At 40.9% G+C, this 17,380-nt stretch overlaps 1 protein-coding gene across 8 annotated transcripts in view; it reads right to left on the reverse strand.

Annotated features, from left to right (window-relative positions):
* The window catches only part of ITPR1 (inositol 1,4,5-trisphosphate receptor type 1), a 395,541-nt gene that overhangs the window by 93,251 nt on the left and 284,910 nt on the right, over positions 1–17,380 (reverse strand). The gene's annotated exons all lie outside the window — the stretch shown is intronic.

Below are 17,380 nucleotides of genomic sequence, written 5' to 3' on the forward strand. Positions count from 1 at the left end.
TCTTTAAGGTTCTCTTTAAGGAGGTGTCTGATCTCAACTTTGTTTTTTATCATCATTTAAAAAAATTAATTTTCAGTTCCAAATTCTCTTCGATTTCCTCCATCCATTGAGAAAGCAAGAAAAAGAAAACCTGTTACAAATAAATACAGTCAAGCAAAGCATATCCCTATATTGGCCATATTAAAAAAACACCTGCTTCAAATTGCACTCTGAGTTCATCACTTCTCTATCTGGGAATGGATCAAATGTTTTATTGTGAATCTTCTGAAACTGTGTACATTTCCATTGTGTTGATCAGAATCCCTAGGACTTTCAAAACTGTTGGTCTCAACAATATTATTATTATTTATAAATTGTCCTCTTGGTTCTGTTCACTTCACTTTGCATTAGCTCATAAAAGTCTTCACAGGTTTCTCTGAAACCATCACCTTCATAGTTTCTTACATCACAATAGCATTTTATCACATGCATATACTATAACTTATTTAGTTATTCTCTCATTGATAGGCACCCCTAAATTTCCAGTATTTCTGGCACCACTAAAAGCTGCCATAAACATTTTTGTACATATGGGTCCTTTCCCTCTTTCTTGGATCTCTTTAGATATATAGGCCTAGTGGTAGTATTGCTAGGTCAAAGGTAAACCACAGTTTAGTAGTTTTGGGGGCATCTTCTCTCAAATTTATAAGTGTTTACTCATTCCCTTGGAATGTCCTTCTTGGGATTGCCATTTCTCTGTCACACAAATTTTGGCAAATACATATGTATGCATACATGTGTGTGTGTGTTTAGAAGGAAGAAGCAATAAGAGGAGGAGGGAGTTGGAAAAGAAAGAAGTATAATCCAAATAAGAAACAAAAACAGAAGTTAAGTATGTTTTTTAAATGAGTATAGCAAACATTTAAAATGCATTCCCCCGATTGTCTAAGTGCTCCTACGAAGGGTTGAAGGATATATGCATGTAGATAAGACTGGTCTCTAATCTCTGCGAGCTTATGACACAGTATTCAAATAACTAAAACAAAAGAAAATATATCATAATACAGATGATATCTAACAATGATAGAGAATTTCCAGGTTTTCAAAGTGCTTTATATATGTTATCTTATTTGTTCCTCCAAAAAACTCTGGGAGGTAGGTGCTATTATTTCTTTGTTACAGATGAATAAACTGAGGCTGAGAAAAATTAAGTCACACAGCCAGTAAGTATCTGAGTCAGAATTTGAACTCAGGTCATCTTAAATCCAAGTCTAGGCCTCTATCTACTACACTATCTAGATGTCTCAGGAAAACAAGCATCACAGGTGCGGCAGACATCATGTAATTTAAGTGTTAGAGAAGTTCTGAGGATAACAAGTTCATTGTGGTCTGGGGTGATCGGGGAAGGCTGGGTTTGAAGTCAGGGTAGGGGTGACATGTGAACAAGCACAAAATTTAACTGGCAACATAGTCCTGTTTCTACAAACAGGCAAACTCTGCACAATGTTGGTCCAGATGCCATCATCTATTATCCCCAAAATAATATATTATAACTCTATAACACTGTGAAACCCAGCGGCTGTTTGGAAACTTACTTGAGAATCAAATTGGCTACTTAGTAATGGTGGAATGAAAGTTTCCTTTAACAATATGTCACCTAACATTGTGTTTCTGCAGAACCAAAGAATGGTGTTAGGTGAGATTTATTTGTATTTGCTTCTGAATGTATTGCAAACAGACAAGTAAAAATCTGTTACACAATGAGAATGGCAAACTGCTAACTTTCATTTGTATTTGCTTTGGACTCCCTTGTAAATATGTTTTCTTCTAGATTTTAAAAAATATCCAAACGTATGGGATGATCACATCTAGAGAAATCAAAAGGCCAGAATAACAGACCGACCGTTCTCACTCTGGAATCTCAATTTCCACAATATCACACCTTCCTTATCTGAGAGAGTGAAGCATGTTTACACAAAAGGAAAGCTCAGATTGTTACTGTGGGCCTAGAAACGGCCTCAGGTTAGGACAACGTGTGTGTTATAATTAGTAGTTCTAGGAGTTCTGAGTTATAATTTCAGCTTCATCACTTTGTGACCTTTGCCGAGTCATATCAATTCTCTGAGCTTCAGTCTTCCCGTGTGTAAGATGAAGAGTAGGGCTAAATCAATTATTTTTAACCTGGAGTCCACAGAACCCAGGGACTGTGAACTTGAATGGGGAAAAATGCAGCTATATTTCAATATAATTGGTTTTATTTGGGATCCTATATATTTTATTTGATGTATATAAAAATATTTTTCTGAGAAGGTCTTCGCCAGACTGTCGCCAAAGGGGTCCCAGACACAAAAAAAGGTTAAAGAATCCCTGGCCTAGAAAATCACAGGGTGATGGGTTTTAGAGCTGAAAGATAACCCAGGGATTTAGTCAGACCCCCTTCATCTCACAGGTGATGAAACCAAGGTCCAGAGAAATGGAATTTCTGGAATGTGAAGGTCATGGGAGGAGGCAAGCTTCACAGGAAAGCACAACTGCTCTGATCTCAGAGAACTTGGGCTCAATTTCTGTCTCAGAGAACTCCCACTACTGTGTGACCTTGGGCAAATCAGTTAACCTCCACAGGCTTTTGTTTCCTTCTCTGTAAAATCAGGGGAGTTGGCTTAAATGGCCTCTGGTATTTCTATGACCTTATGGTCCAGCAGGTCATGTCTGGCTCTAATGACTTTCTCCAAAGGTCTTCCTTCTAACTCCTATAATCAGTCAGTCAATGAACTCGATATCAATGATAAATATCAAGGGTCTACTATGTGCCAGGCACCAGGTAAATGCTGAGGATATAAAGAAAACCCAAGACAGTTCCTGCCCTCAAGGAGCTTACAGTCTAATGGGGTAGACAACATGCAAACAACTATGTACAAACAAGCTATATCCAGGATAAATAAGAAACGATAAACTGAGGGAAGGCACTAGAACCAAAAGGGATTGGGAAACAGTGGGGTTTTAGGTGGGACTTGAAGGAAGTCATCTTTCTGTTGCTAGTGCCATTATCCTTCCTTTTGCTAACCACAGCTCCGGGGTCTTACCTCTCTCCTGGCTAACCTTCAGGCCACATATTCTGATAACAAAATCTGTTACAACCTCCAACAAAGCCTCTTGGATGATCACCATCACTATGTTATATGTAGGAGAGCAATAAGTCTCATCATGTTATAGAAACTATAGGGGAAAATAATCTTTTTCCTAGACGAAATCTCCCTTATATGTGTTCCCCATTTGCTTTCTTGCTTTTTCCTGACTACTGTCTAACTCAAGGCCCAAAGAGGTTCCTTTCCTGTGTTAGGAACAAGAAAGGGTCTCTTTGTCCTGTTCATGCTAAAGAAAAATTATTACTAATATCTGCCTTCCATCCAATTTTATAAATTGTATAAATATAACTAGAGTGTGTATTATTATTGAATAATAATAGTAATTATAGCAGTTAGCATCTATATCATACTTGAGAGTTTGCAAAGTGCTTTACAAATACTTTCTTATTTTATCCCCACTACAACCCTGTAAGGAAGGCACTATTATTATTCCCATTTTAAATATGAGGACACTCAGGCCAAATGAAGTTACATGACTTTCCCAGGGTCACACAGCTAGTAAATGTCAGAGGCTGAATTGGAACTCAAGTCTTCTTGACTCCATGCCCAATAGCATTCTCTCTACTGCTCCTCCTACCTATGAGTAATTCTACCATTGTTTCCCAGCTGTAAGAAAGAAACTTTGAACCACCTGCTAATCAGAGTGTGGTCCTGTTTGCACAATGACAGAATCAACTTAATTCCTTTCCCATCGTCATTAACATGTTACCGACAAATCCTACCTATTGATGCAAACCAGCTATTTAGCCAGCAGAGAACAAACAAATGACCCCTATTGTGTTTTACCTGACAGCGTGGTTTATGGAAACAATCACTAAAGCCTCTACCTTTCAGAATTCCTCTTTTTCTTCTAAGAACAGCTGAGGTGACACCTTCTTTCCAAGGCCTTTCCTGACCCTTCTCCCACTTAGTTACTATTATTTCTTTAAATACTTTGCATGACTTTGTACTACTTCTAATTTATTTGTCTCCATGTTACATCCCCAGTAGAATATAAACTCCTGGAGGACAGAGGCAATCATTTTTGTCAGGGCCTACCCCATAGCTTTTCATAAATTCTTGCTGTACTGAATTGGGTGGATCGAGACAGTAAAGCCCACCTCAGTTTACAGAGTATTTTTATATATATAATATTATTTGAATGTCACAATAATCCTGTGCAGGGCTGTAGGTGGGGATTGTATGATGCTTCTTCTTTATTCTTCTATCTATCAGCGGTTTCTTCCCCTTTGTCCTTCCTTTATTGTTTTGTTTTGTTTTTGTTTTTAGGCAATGGGGGTTAAGTGACTTGCCCAGGGTCACACAGCTAGTAAGTGTCAAGTGTCTGAGGCCGGATTTGAACTCAGGTCCTCCAGAATCCAGGGCCGGTGCTTTAACCACTGTGCCATCTAGCTGCCCCCTTCCTTTAAACAAACAAAACACTTTAAAAACTTGCTTGGGGGGCAGCTAGGTGGCACAGTAGATAGAGCACCGGCCCTGGATTCAAGAGGACCTGAGTTCAAATCCGGCCTCAGACACTTGACACTTACTAGCTGTGTGACCTTGGGCAAGTCACTTATCCCCAATAGCCTCTCTCTCTCTCTCTCTCTCTCACACACACACACACACACACACACACACACACACACACACACACACACACACACACACTTACTTGGGGGCCAGCTAGGTGGTACAGTGGATAAAGCACCGGCCCTGGATTCAGGAGGACCTGAGTTCAAATTCGACCTCAGACACTTGACATTTACTAGCTGTGTGACTCTGGGCAAGTCACTTAATCCCCATTGCCCCACAAAAAACCCCACCAAAAACCAAAAAACAAACAAAACAACAACAACAACAAAAACCTTACTTGGGCTTCTTTCTCACCTCAGAATCTTTAAAACCATCAGCACCAGCACCTCCTCTGCCCCTCGCTTTCACCACTCATCAGCACATCTTGCCTCCAAACTTCCAGAAAAGTCATCTATCCTCTCTGTGCACTTTTACTTCTTCACTACTCACTCATTCAGTCTCTTGTAAGTATGGCTTCTGGCCTCACACATGCCTTAGTAACAGCTTTCTCCAAGGTCACTAAAGACAACCTCACTGTTAATTAGAATGTCCTGTTCCCAGTCCTTGTTGCCCTTACTGTCTCAGTACCATTTGACACTGTCACCCATCCTCTGGATGATACTTTGAGTCAGATGATCCTGGAATCAACTCCTCTTACTTGACAGTTCTATCAGCGGCTCCTGCAAATTATTGATTATAGTTCTATATTACCACTCAATTCCAACTCACCTTTTCCACTCCCCATTTCACTAGCTCAGGCCCTTTTAGCTTCTTGTCTAGACTACTATAATTATCTCCCTACTTCTAATATCTTCTTATTGGCAATATAGCCTTCATTATATTGTAACTGATCTTCTAGGTAGATAAAACTATATATAACTTTACTCTTTAAAAACTTCAGTGGTTCAGGGTAACATATTAAATCCTTAAACTCTGACCCCCAATTGAGACTTCACCCTTTTCACATTTTTACAGAGGTCTTCCTGGCTCCAAGCCCAGCACTCGAAATACTGACCTGTTTCTAGATGGCTTTTATTATTAGCCTGTGCAATCACTACTTTCTGGACACATGGTTGTTAATAAGCTGTTGGAAGCATGTAAAAATACATCACATTTCTCTGAGTTTGGTGAGAAAAAATTTATGGTGATAAACAATTATGTAAGTGACCACTTTATTAAGACTCCCATCACTGAGAGATAAGCAGTTGCTGTGTATTTGTTTCATCCTCTTAACCACAAGGGATCCCCTGAGGAGGGGACGGTTTTATTTTTTCTTGGTGTCCTTGGCACCCAGCACACCAGGCGATTAATGAATGTCTGTCTAACTTATAGAATCCCCTTTCATAAAGGCTCAGAAATGTTAAATGAGTTGTTTATAGCCATATAACCAGGACTAGAATTCAGGTCTGCCAGCTCCTGGTCCAAAAGTCTTCCCTTTATACAGTGGCTTCCATCATGACAGCTTTTGTTTTTACTCTAGTCACTTTAGGACCAGTCTCCCCACTTCCCAATTCTCTTTCACTTTCTCTTTTCCTTCCATCACTCCTAAACACCAAAGTCACAATCTACTTTAACTACTTCACTCATCCTCCCCAAACTCTAATTATATAAGTAACTCTCTGCGTGAGGTTCAGATTCATGCCTGTGATTCCTACTTAACTTTTATGTCTTGGCATGGCCTAGTCTTTGACTTAATTTTCATTAACTTGTCTGCCAGTCCCTTCCAAACCCAAATCCTCTGACCCCACTGTTCCATTCTCCTCTCTAGTCCAACCTTTGTCCATCTAAACATCCTTCCATATGTTAAGTTTATTCTTTCTTCTTAAGAACTGACTCTAAAGCCTCCACTTCACTGAGGCGTCCCTAGCTGGGTGGGCAATATCTCACAGCTTTCTGACTTCAATTCAATTAGCATCCACATACAGATGTTATCCATGCTTAACTTAATCGGCTGCTTCTTGGTTTGCTGGGGCTGGACTATAAAAGTTACAAGGGCAAGAACTGTTGTATTTCCCATTAGATTCTTCTCAATTAGCCTCTCCTAGAGCTTTCTACCCAATGTTCCAAACAATAACAAACAATACTGATGTATTCATTAGCTATCTCACACACTCCACCTCTCTACCTAGTCAGTAGTGCATCTCTCCTCCTTCTGTGATCTTATTGCTACCTCTCTGAAACACTATCTTTCTCTCCTTTCTTACAGTTTTTGTGTACTGGGGGTTTTATAATTTTAGGTGATTCACTCCTTGAGAGTATTATCTTCATTCTCCTTCTGTAACTTTGGCCTTAGCCTTGCACTTAGTACATACTTGACCAATTCTCAAATACTTATTTAGTACCCACTAAAGGGCAGCTAGGTGGTGCAATGGATAGAGCACAGGGCCTGGAGTCTGGAAGACTTGTATTCCTGAATTCAAATCTGGCCTCAGATACTTACTAGCTGTGTGACCATGGGCAAGTCACTTAACCCTGTTTGCCTCAGTTTCCTCATCTGTAAAATAAGCTGGAGGGAAAAAATGGCAAATCACTCCAAGTTCTTTGCCAAGAAAATCCCCCAAAGGCTTGCAAAGAGTTAGCTATGACTAAACAACACAGCGAAGAGTGCAGGCACTGTGCTAGACACAAGGGATGAGAAGACAAAAGTAAAATCTCAGGAATATTATATCAAATTCAAGGCCCAGGACACAGGTAGGGCAAAGACAAAGAAAGGGGAAGTGAAGCAGTACTGGTGAGGAAGCACAAGTGTGTCAGCATGGCTGGGCTGTATAGCATGGAGAGGGGGTAATGTGTGAGAAGACGGCCACGGTGGAAATTAGCAAGTTGTAGCAAACTTTAAATACCAAAGAGAGAATTTTATATTTGATCGTGGAGGCAAATGTTTAAATTAATTAACCCCTTCAATTCTGACAAAAAAGCATAAAGCTTATTCTCATTTAAGGCAAGACTGAAAATACACAGCTCAGGAGAAGGCAGGGAAAATAGAAAAGAGATTCCTGATGATTTGTTAACAGCAGCAACTTCAACTCAAAATATTCAATATCACTGAGGGTTGAACAACCAGAGGAAATGAATTTGTGGTATTAAGTGTTTTCAGGGTCTAGATCTACACAATGACTGATGAAATCTCAATCAATCAATCAATCTATCTCTCTCTCTCTCCCCCCCCCCACCCCTGAACATGCTTGTTAAGTAGCTTTGAAGATTGGGCACCAATGAAAGAGTAAAATCTGAAGCACAAAATAGGAATATATTGGTGGTTCAGAAAATTTTGATGGGAGGGTGGGGGTGGAGAGAAGGGACAGAAACTCCGTATAAGTACCATTAGTTGAATTCTTCTAACCATAAGAAGATTGAAAAGGTATAAATGTAAAGTCTAATGCTTGGGTTAAAAAAGTTATTTTCCCAAGTACAAGACACAGTTGGACACCACTATGTCTGAAGATATGGGCAGTTTAATAATAGCTAGCATTTATATATACATATGTATGTATATAGTAGGGTTTTTGTTTTTTTTTTGCTTTTGGGGTTTTTTGGGTTTTTTTGCAGGCATTGAGGGTTAAGTGACTTGCCCGGGGTCACACAGCTAGTAAGTGTCAAGTGTCTGAGGCTGGATTTGAACTCAGGTCCTCCTGACTCCAGGGCCGGTGCTTTAACCACTGTGCCATCCAGCTGCCCCCGTATATAGTGTTTTAATGTTTGCAAAGTGCTTTACATGTGTTATATCATTTCATAGCTTAGTGGACTATAAGCCCCAATGTAAGTCAAAGTATGATATAATAGTCAAGAAAGCTAGGGTGCTCTTGGGTTACATCAAGAGCTTCCCAGGATAAGGGAGAGATGGTCTCATTGTCTTTTGCCTTGGCCAGATCACATCTGGACTGCTGTGTTCAGTTCTGGGACATGTGATGACGGTCACTGATAATTTCAAGGATCATCGCCCCTGTCCTTTATTGGAGAGTGTGTAGAGGAGAGGATGAAAAGCCTTGAATTCATGCCATACAAGGATGAGTTGAAGGAATTGGAAATACTTGACCTGAAGAAGAGACGCCTTAAGAGTCATGTGATAACTGTCTTCAAGTATTTGAAGGATTGTTGAAGTGGCAGATGGATAAGAATGATCTATGCGGTCCCAGAGGGTGGTGCTAGAAGCGATGGGATATAGTGAGCTCCTCTTCAGACAGAGACTGGAAGACCTTTTATCACATGTTCTCCCTTATTTCACTTTTCCAGAATTGAGCTGGATTAGACGGCTGTCCCAACGCTGCAATTCTGGGATTGTGGGAAAACCCACTTCAACTCAGAAGTTAAAACAAATTTAAAGCAATTTGGGGAGGCTGACATGTAAAGAGCCAAAGCTGGAGATTTCATTGCCTAGCCGCTAAACGAGCTCTCTCCAGAACAACAAAGATGGGTGCATATGGAATAGGAAAGAAACTCATATTCATTTAATTACAGTGAACTAATCTACCACAAAGATAGAACAATATAAGCCTCATTGTAGAGAGAGCACTTGAGGAGATTGGTAACTGAACTTGAAGGCCATATTGGAAAGCAGTTGTTTCACACATTTAACCTAAACAACCCACAAGAGTCTTTTTTTTTCCCTTTTTGGACAGTGGAATTTTAAAAAGCATCCAGGGACCAGGTATTGAAGAAAATCAATGCACTTAAAAAAAAAAAGACAGCGATCTGTCATCTATCTAGGCCTGCAAATACCATTTGGAAAAACAGTACAACTAAACCATTGTATGGAAGAGATTATTAAAATGATATGGTCAGAACTTGAGCAGACCATCTACAAAACTAAAGACAAGCGAGGACTAGGGAACCTCTAATATCCTTCATCACTTGAAGGTAGGCTTTTCCAAAGTGATGTAGACATCACAAGATAACAGGCTAAGAGAAACTATGTTCACCTTTGGGATATTCAGTAAATCTAGTTCCAGAAAGTCAACCAGGCAGAAAGGACCCAAATGTCACTCAAGTAAATTCCAAACCACAGCCCACATTTTGTTTTTAGGTCTTTGAGTGGAAAGGTCAGGGGAGGGAATGGGGGTAGAGAAAACTGGCTTCTCCAATTCAAGTATCTTGCCCCCTCACCCCCCCGTCTTTCAGGTGTTCTGATATATCTGAGCAGTTCTTCTCAGTTTTGTCACGTTACAGGGCATAGGAGCTGCCTTTTCTCCAGCTCTTCTAAGACGAGGATCCTCGGGTTAGGGCAGTCAGGACAAGCACTGTGTGAAATTTCCTGAAGAGTAGTTCCCTATTACCTGCTATCAAGTTCACAAAGCTCATTTCTTAGCTTCCTGATCCCTTTACAAAGGGAGGAAAGGAGGGTGTTGGGGAAAAAATGGGTCAGAGACCTTGAACAAGGCCATTAAGTAAGCTTGCAAGATGGGGCCATGAGAGTCAGGGTTCAAGGCACACTCACCTGCCAAGAAGTTGGCTCTCCAGTCGACTCAATGACTCAGTTCATTTCAACATAATCACCTCTTAAGCTCAATAGCTCTGAGTCCTCTCGGGTGAGGGGTGGGGGTGGGAGGGATGGACAAATTACACATTCATGATGAGCTGGCAAGTTCTAACAACCATCTGAAAGTGATTGGCTTTGCAAAGAGATAGACTGACCAAGTATCATCTAGATGGTGTGAGGAGGGGAGGAGAAGGCTAAGACCACTAAAAAGTCATGCTTGGATCCTGCAGTGGTAATTAAACCTTCAAATTCATTTCTGAGAATTCCAGGGGGGAAAACAAGCAATAAAACACAGCACAGTTATATTTGATGAGAGGCAGGGTGGAGCTATGGGTAGAGTACTGTCTTTAATGTCATGTTTGGTTCTTTCCTTTGATACCTACTAACTGTATGATCATGGGCTATCTCAGTCTCCTTATCTAAATAGTAGGTATAATAAAACTATTTGTACCTAATCTCATGGGGCTGCTTCAAAGTTTAAACTAATGTGTGTAAAGCACTTTGCAAACCTTAGAATGATCTAACCAATGTCAGTGATTTGGTACCTCCAATTGAGGATCTCTAATAATGAGGGCCAAAGAGCAAATACACTAATTGCAGAGGACATCCAAGGGTCAATGATTTCTTTTTCTTGATCTTTTTCAAGATTCACCCTGTCTTTCGGGTTCATACTCCACAGAATAGGCCTGGTACATTCCCATAATGCCAAGGCACAAGACAGGGTTACTTACCAGAGGTAAGAGGCCAGTTTGGATTTGATCACCCCACTGAGAAAAGTATCAGGTCCTCCCCAAGATAAGATGGAAGATACTTATTTGCATGATGGGCTAGACTCAAAATTTGTATTTAGCTTTTCACAGGCACTCTTTTGTTTAATTTTGGGGCTGGTCTCCAGTTGTACTATCTTATAAAATGAAGAAACAAACTCAGATCAAGTGAGCAGAATTCCAGTGGTTAAGCAAATGAATGACAATGTCAGGAGCAGAACCCACTGATCCTTTGTCCAAAGCCCTTCGGATGGGTCAGACAACTAAGCTATACATAAAGTTCCTTGTGGGCCACATACTGACTTTTACAGACCACATTTTTTCCCCCATGCCAATGAGGGTTAAGTGACTTGCCCAGGGTCACACAAGTTAGTGTAAAGTGTCTGAGGCTGGATTTGAACTCAGGTCCTCCTGAATCCAGGGCCAGTGCTTTATCCACTGTGCCACCTAGCTGCCCCTCACAAAATGACTTTTAAAAGCCACATATTAGTATCATCTATGTTTAATTATTTTTTTATTTTGTTAAATATTTCCCAATTACATTTTAATCTGGTTCAGGCTGCACTGGGGTGTTGTGTTCCTCACACACATCTGACACTTCTATACCAGTGCATGGGGGGTTGTTTTGTTCAAGAGGGAAGAGTTAAAATTGTTTTAATTTTATTTTTTTCCAATTATCAAGCTTTCTTTTTCTTCTCATTCCCCACTCCCAGTAGGAACAAAAAAAGAAAGAAAAAGAAAGAAAAATTCATAAGAAATACTCATAGGCAATCAAAACAAATTTCCATGTTGTCCATACCTAAAAGTATTTGTCTCATTCTGCATGAGTCTATCGCATATTTGTCAGGATCATTACTTTTTTTTTTTTAAAGAATTGAAGGAAATGCTCATTTTCATTTAGAGGTTAGTGAAAATAAAGGTCTCATTCTCCCCCATCTGAGCTCACAGCCCCCCAAAGATCCCAGGTTAAGAACTCCTGTAGGAGAGTGAGGTTCTAAAGTTGCTGACAGTTTCCTGAGACCCCTGTGCTTAAGGAAACAGTTTAAAAGACCCACAAGAGGTGGAGCAAGGCCGAGGGCGTGTGAGCGTGTGCACACACATACGGACAGAAGCCAAATTTAGGTGGAGTAAGAGAATAAGGTGGGGAAAGAGGAGGAAATGAAAGATGTTTTCAAGGCAGAGAGAGCAATAATCCCAGAGAGTGAAGCGATCAGGTTTGAACTTGATGTGGGTTTAAGGAAGGAAGCAAATGTGGTCACGGGCAGGGTGAGAAAGCTCCTTTTGGCAGTGACCGTCCTGAGCCAGCTGTGGCAGCTGCTAACAGCCTACGGGAACACTGGAGAAAGGTGGCAATGTGGGTCTAAGACCATCAGAAAGCAAGGACAGAAATCATTGGGTTTCTGAGCCATAAGACACTGTGGCTATGACCACAATTAAGTCCAATTTACAAAGGAGGAAACTGAGGCCTCTCCATGGAAGGCATGTGACTTATCTAAGGTCACAGAGCATAAGATCACTCAGGTCTCCTGACTGAATTCAGTGCTATTCTCACCACACAAGCCTGCCTTAAGACATTCAGCAAGCTCTCTCAATCTAGCAACCCCCCCAAATAAAAACAAAACCAATAAGCCCCAGGTCTCCAATATAGAAGGCTCCCCTACTTTTATGTCCATCCCCTGGCAGTGCCAGGGCATAGTATGAACTAATGAGCTCAGGATTGAGTGCTTAAAGTCTGTCTCAGCATTATAAAGAAATGGCAAAATCTCACTTGTCGAGCTTAGGAAATGCTGTCCCACATTCAAGTCCTTCCACAAAACACAGAGGGGTGATTCATGGCAAACCCGCCTGGCTTGGAAGGGACTGGAAACCACACCTGAGTGGAAGAAAGTGAAATGAGGACAAAGCTTAGCCCACCAAGGGCTGCTGAATTAGGTGGGTAAGGATAAGGAGCAGTTCTTCATTCAACCGGAGGCAGTTCAGTATGATAGTAAGAGGATGGGTTTGGAACCCAGAGGACCTGGATTCAAATTAGACTGACTCTGCTATCTAAGAATAGCTGATATTTCTGCCATACTTTAATCACTACTATTTTTTTTTGTGGGGGGCAATGAGGGTTAAGTGACTTTCCCAGGGTCACACAGCCAGTAAGTGTCAAGTATCTCAGGCCGGATTTGAACTCAGGTCCTCCTGAATCCAGGGCCAGTGCTTTATCCACTGCGCCATCTAGCTGCCCCCAATCACTACTATTAATAATAATGAGCTAGCTTTTAAATTGCACTTTAAAGTTCACAAAGTGTTATGTCATTGGATCCTCACAACAACCTTGTGAAATATGAGCTGTTGTTATCCCCATATTACAGGCAAGGAAAATAAGGGGTTAAATGACTTGCCTACCCAGTTAGAGGTGGTCATTGAACCCAGGTCTTTTGGACATTAGCTCCTGCATTCTAGGCCCAGCGCCACAGTAACTCAATGAATACTAACTTAACTGATCTTGAGTAAGTTCTTTCTTCACTAATTCGGGACTTACTTCATCTATAAAATGGGATGATCAGTCAAACATTTATTAAGTGCCTACTGTCTACGAGGCATTCTGCTAAGGGCTGGGGACAAAGAAAGACAGTTCCTGCCCTACAGTAGCTCCCAGTATAACATGGGAGACAACATGTAAATAACTGCAAACAATGTATAGAGAATAAATAAGAAATAATCAAAAGAGGGGAAACACTAGCATCAAGAATTGAGAAAGGCTTCTTGCAGAGATTTTAGCTGTGACTTGAAGGAGGCCAAGGGACAGAGATAAATAGGGAGAGAATTTCAGACATAGGAGATGGTCAGCAAAAATGTCCAAGCCAAGAGCTGCAGTGTCATCTGTGAGGGATAACAAGATGGCCAGTGCCACTGAAGAGTGAAGTGTGTAGGGCTGAGTAAGATAGGAGAACACTGGAAAGTAGGAGGGCTCCAGATTAGAAAGAACTTTGCACACCAAAGAGGATTTTATATTTGATCCTGGAGGTGACAGGAGACCTTTGGAGTTGACTGAAATAGGGAGAGTGACGGTCACACCTGTGCTTTAGAATGATTAATTTGAGAGCTGGATTGTGGAGAGATTGGGCAAGAAGACCTATCAAAAGGCCATTGAAATAGTCTGGGAGTGAGGTGAGAGGGACCTACACCGGCATGGCAGCAGTGCTAGAGGTGAGAAAGAGGCATACAAGAGAGATGTCATGAAGGTTAAAATCTTCAGGACGTGACAACAGACCAGATATGGGGATTGAGAGAAGTGATGAGTTGAGGATGACACCTAGGCTGTAGGTCTCGATGACTTGGAGGACAATGGAGCCTTCTACAATAATAGGAAAATCTGAAAGAGGGAAGAGTTTTGGGGAGAAGACAATGAATTCAGTTTTGGAACTCACTGAGTTTAAGATGTCCTATAGGGGACATCCAGTTCAAAATATCCAGTAAGCGTTTAAGGTGTGAGTTGGAAAGTCAGGAGAGAGGTTAGGACTGGATAACAGATCTGAGAATCAATAAGAATAGAGATAATAGTTGAATTCAAGAGAGGAGACGAAATCACTAAGTGATATAGTATGGAGGGAGAAGAGAATATAGTACAGTACAGAGCCTGGGGACCACTTACCATTGGCAAGAGTGACCTAGATGAAGATCGTTCAAAAAAGACTGATGGGGCAGCTAGGTGGCGCAGTGGATAGTGCACTGGCCTTGGATTCAGGAGGACCTGAGTTCAAATCCGTTCTCAGACACTTGACACTAGCTGTGTGACCCTGGGCAAGTCACTTAACCCTCATTGCCCTGCAAAAAAAACAAGAACAAAAACAAAAACAAAAATAAAAACAAAAAAAGACTGACAAAGAGTGGTCAGATAGGTAGAAAGAGAACCAGGAGAGAATCGTGTCAAGAAGACCTAGCCAAAAGAGAGCATTGAGGAAAAAAGGATAATTGACTATATCAAAGGCTGAAGAAAAGTCAAGAAGGAAGAGGAAGGAGAAAAGGTCATGGAGTTTGGGAATGAAAAGTTCATTGGTAGAGAGAACTTTGGAGAGAGCAATGCCAGTTGAATGATGAGGTTGGAAACCAGAATGTAAAGAGTTAGAAGAGAGAGGAAAGGAAATGGAAGCAGTTAGTGTAGATGGCCTTCTTAAGGGGTTTAACCATGAAAGGGAGGAGAGATATGGGACAATAGCTAATGGGAGGAGTGGATCAAGTGAGGTTTTTTGAGGATGGGGGAGACATTGGCACGTCCGTGGATATCAGCCAACAGATGAGGAATGACTGAAGATAAGTGAGATAGTAAGGGATAATAGAAGGAATAATCTGCTGGAAAAGACAGACGGGAATCACTTAAGCATATAGAAGGAATTGCCTTAGCAAGGAGAAAAGCTACCACTTTATGTAAGAAAGGTGAAGGAGGATGATTGCCAAGGTCCTCTCCAGCTTAAAAATCCAACCACAATTGTCTGGGTAAAGTACGAAAAAAAGAGAAAGGAAAAAAGAAAAGAGATCCTTCATCCAAGGCTAGTCCACATGCTTTAAAAGTCCTTGGTTGGTAGAGTGAGCAGGGAATCACCCCCCACAAGAGAAGAAAGAGCTAGATGACAGGATTGCCTCAAGAGTTACATAAGAAGTATTCTACCTAGAGTTCAGGCACCTCAGAGAAAGAAAAGTGCCTTTGTGTTCATAATAGCTTAAACTAACAAATGCCCTTTGATATAGAGAACTAGTCTGAAAGCCACTTCCCTATATACCTTTTTCCTGGCAAAGATATGGAAGACAATTCTTAAACAGCTGCAATAGGAAGGAGAAATTAGGGAGCAGAGATTCTGCACGGGTTGGAACCTGACAAGGGTGGGGGCAGAAGGACAAGGAAGAATGGGGTTGGAATCCTGGGAAATTTCCACACCACCAATTCTACTGTGATTCTGTCCAACAGGAAAGAATTTTCATCATAGGGACTTTTCACAACTGCCCCAGGCCCTTATTGGAACACGCAGTCTATTACTCATAGTTAGAGAATTTTAGATCCAGGAATCCCCTCTATAACAGCCCAGACAGTCAGTAGCAAAAGGACTGTGGTTTTTAGAGTAGGAGTATTAGAATTTCAATCCTGCTTTTGCTACACACTATTTCTGTGACTTTGAGCAAATCACTTCACATCTTTAGTCAAATTTCCTTATCTGGAAAATGAAGAGACTGGCTGTTAATCAAGAGTTCTTAACCTGGGGACTATGGACACCCAAGGGATTCATAAACTTGGATGGGAAAGTGTACATCTTTATTTTCACTAACCTCTAACTGAAACTTAGCATATCCTTTGTTTATGAATTTTCTAAAAATCCTGAGATGGAGTCCATAGGCCTCACTCAATTTCCAAGTAAGTCCATGAAACAATAAGGGTGAAGAACTCCCCTTTCTCAATCATATGAACCTACAAGGGGTTATCCAGTCTCTGCCCAAATGCTTCCAAATACAGAAACTCACTAGCCTTCCTCTTCAGTCTGCAACAAAATTTGCCTCTAGAACTTTTACCCCACTGGTCCTTCTTCTGTTCTCTAGAGCTACACAGATGAAGTCTAATCCCTTTAGATATCTGTTCCCCTTAGCTTTCTCTTCTCCAGGATTAACGTTCACAGTTCCTCACTGAATATGGTTTTGAGTCAGATTCGCATCCTGTCTTATGGATATGTTCAAGTTGTTTTGATGTTCCTCTTAAAAAGTAACTAGAATTGAATACAAAGTTCCAGGTGTGACTTGACCAGTTCAAAACAAAATGTTACCACTAACTTCCATTTTCTAGACACTGTCTAAGGTTACACTTGAGAAGTAGTGTGGTATATTGGATAGAGAGCTAGGCACAGGATCAGGAAGATCTGAGTTCAAGTCCCAATACTGTTATACCCCCCCCACACACACACACCCACACAAACCCTCTTACTGGATGTAGGATTCTGAACAAGTCACTTATCCTTCCCCTGGAAGCTAAGCCTCTCAGATGCAGGGTGAGTGCCAATCAGTATTACTAGATAGTGTTTTCTGAATCAATAAAATCATGGTCATGAAAAATACCAAATCATCCCAAAAGATTATGATGTCTTTAAAACAGCTCCACTATCTTGTACATACGATTTTAATTTTTTTTTTTAGTGAGGCAATTGGGGTTAAGTGACTTGCCCAGGGTGACACAGCTAATAAGTGTTAAATGTCTGAGTCCAGATTTGAACTCAGGTCCTCCTGACTCCAGGGCTGGTGCTCTATCCACTGTGCCACCCAGCTGCCCCGATGTTAATTTTTTATCATCTAAGTTCAGAATTTCCAATTTATCTCTGTTAACTTTTTCATCATTTTTAACCAAGTCCACTGTTGCAATCCACATGTTTTTTTAAAATTCAGTTTCTGGCATCAAAAGTATTCTCCACTAACTTTGTGCCTTCCACAAA

Source organism: Dromiciops gliroides, chromosome 1, assembly GCF_019393635.1.
Source record: "Dromiciops gliroides isolate mDroGli1 chromosome 1, mDroGli1.pri, whole genome shotgun sequence".
NCBI lineage: Eukaryota > Metazoa > Chordata > Mammalia > Microbiotheria > Microbiotheriidae > Dromiciops > Dromiciops gliroides.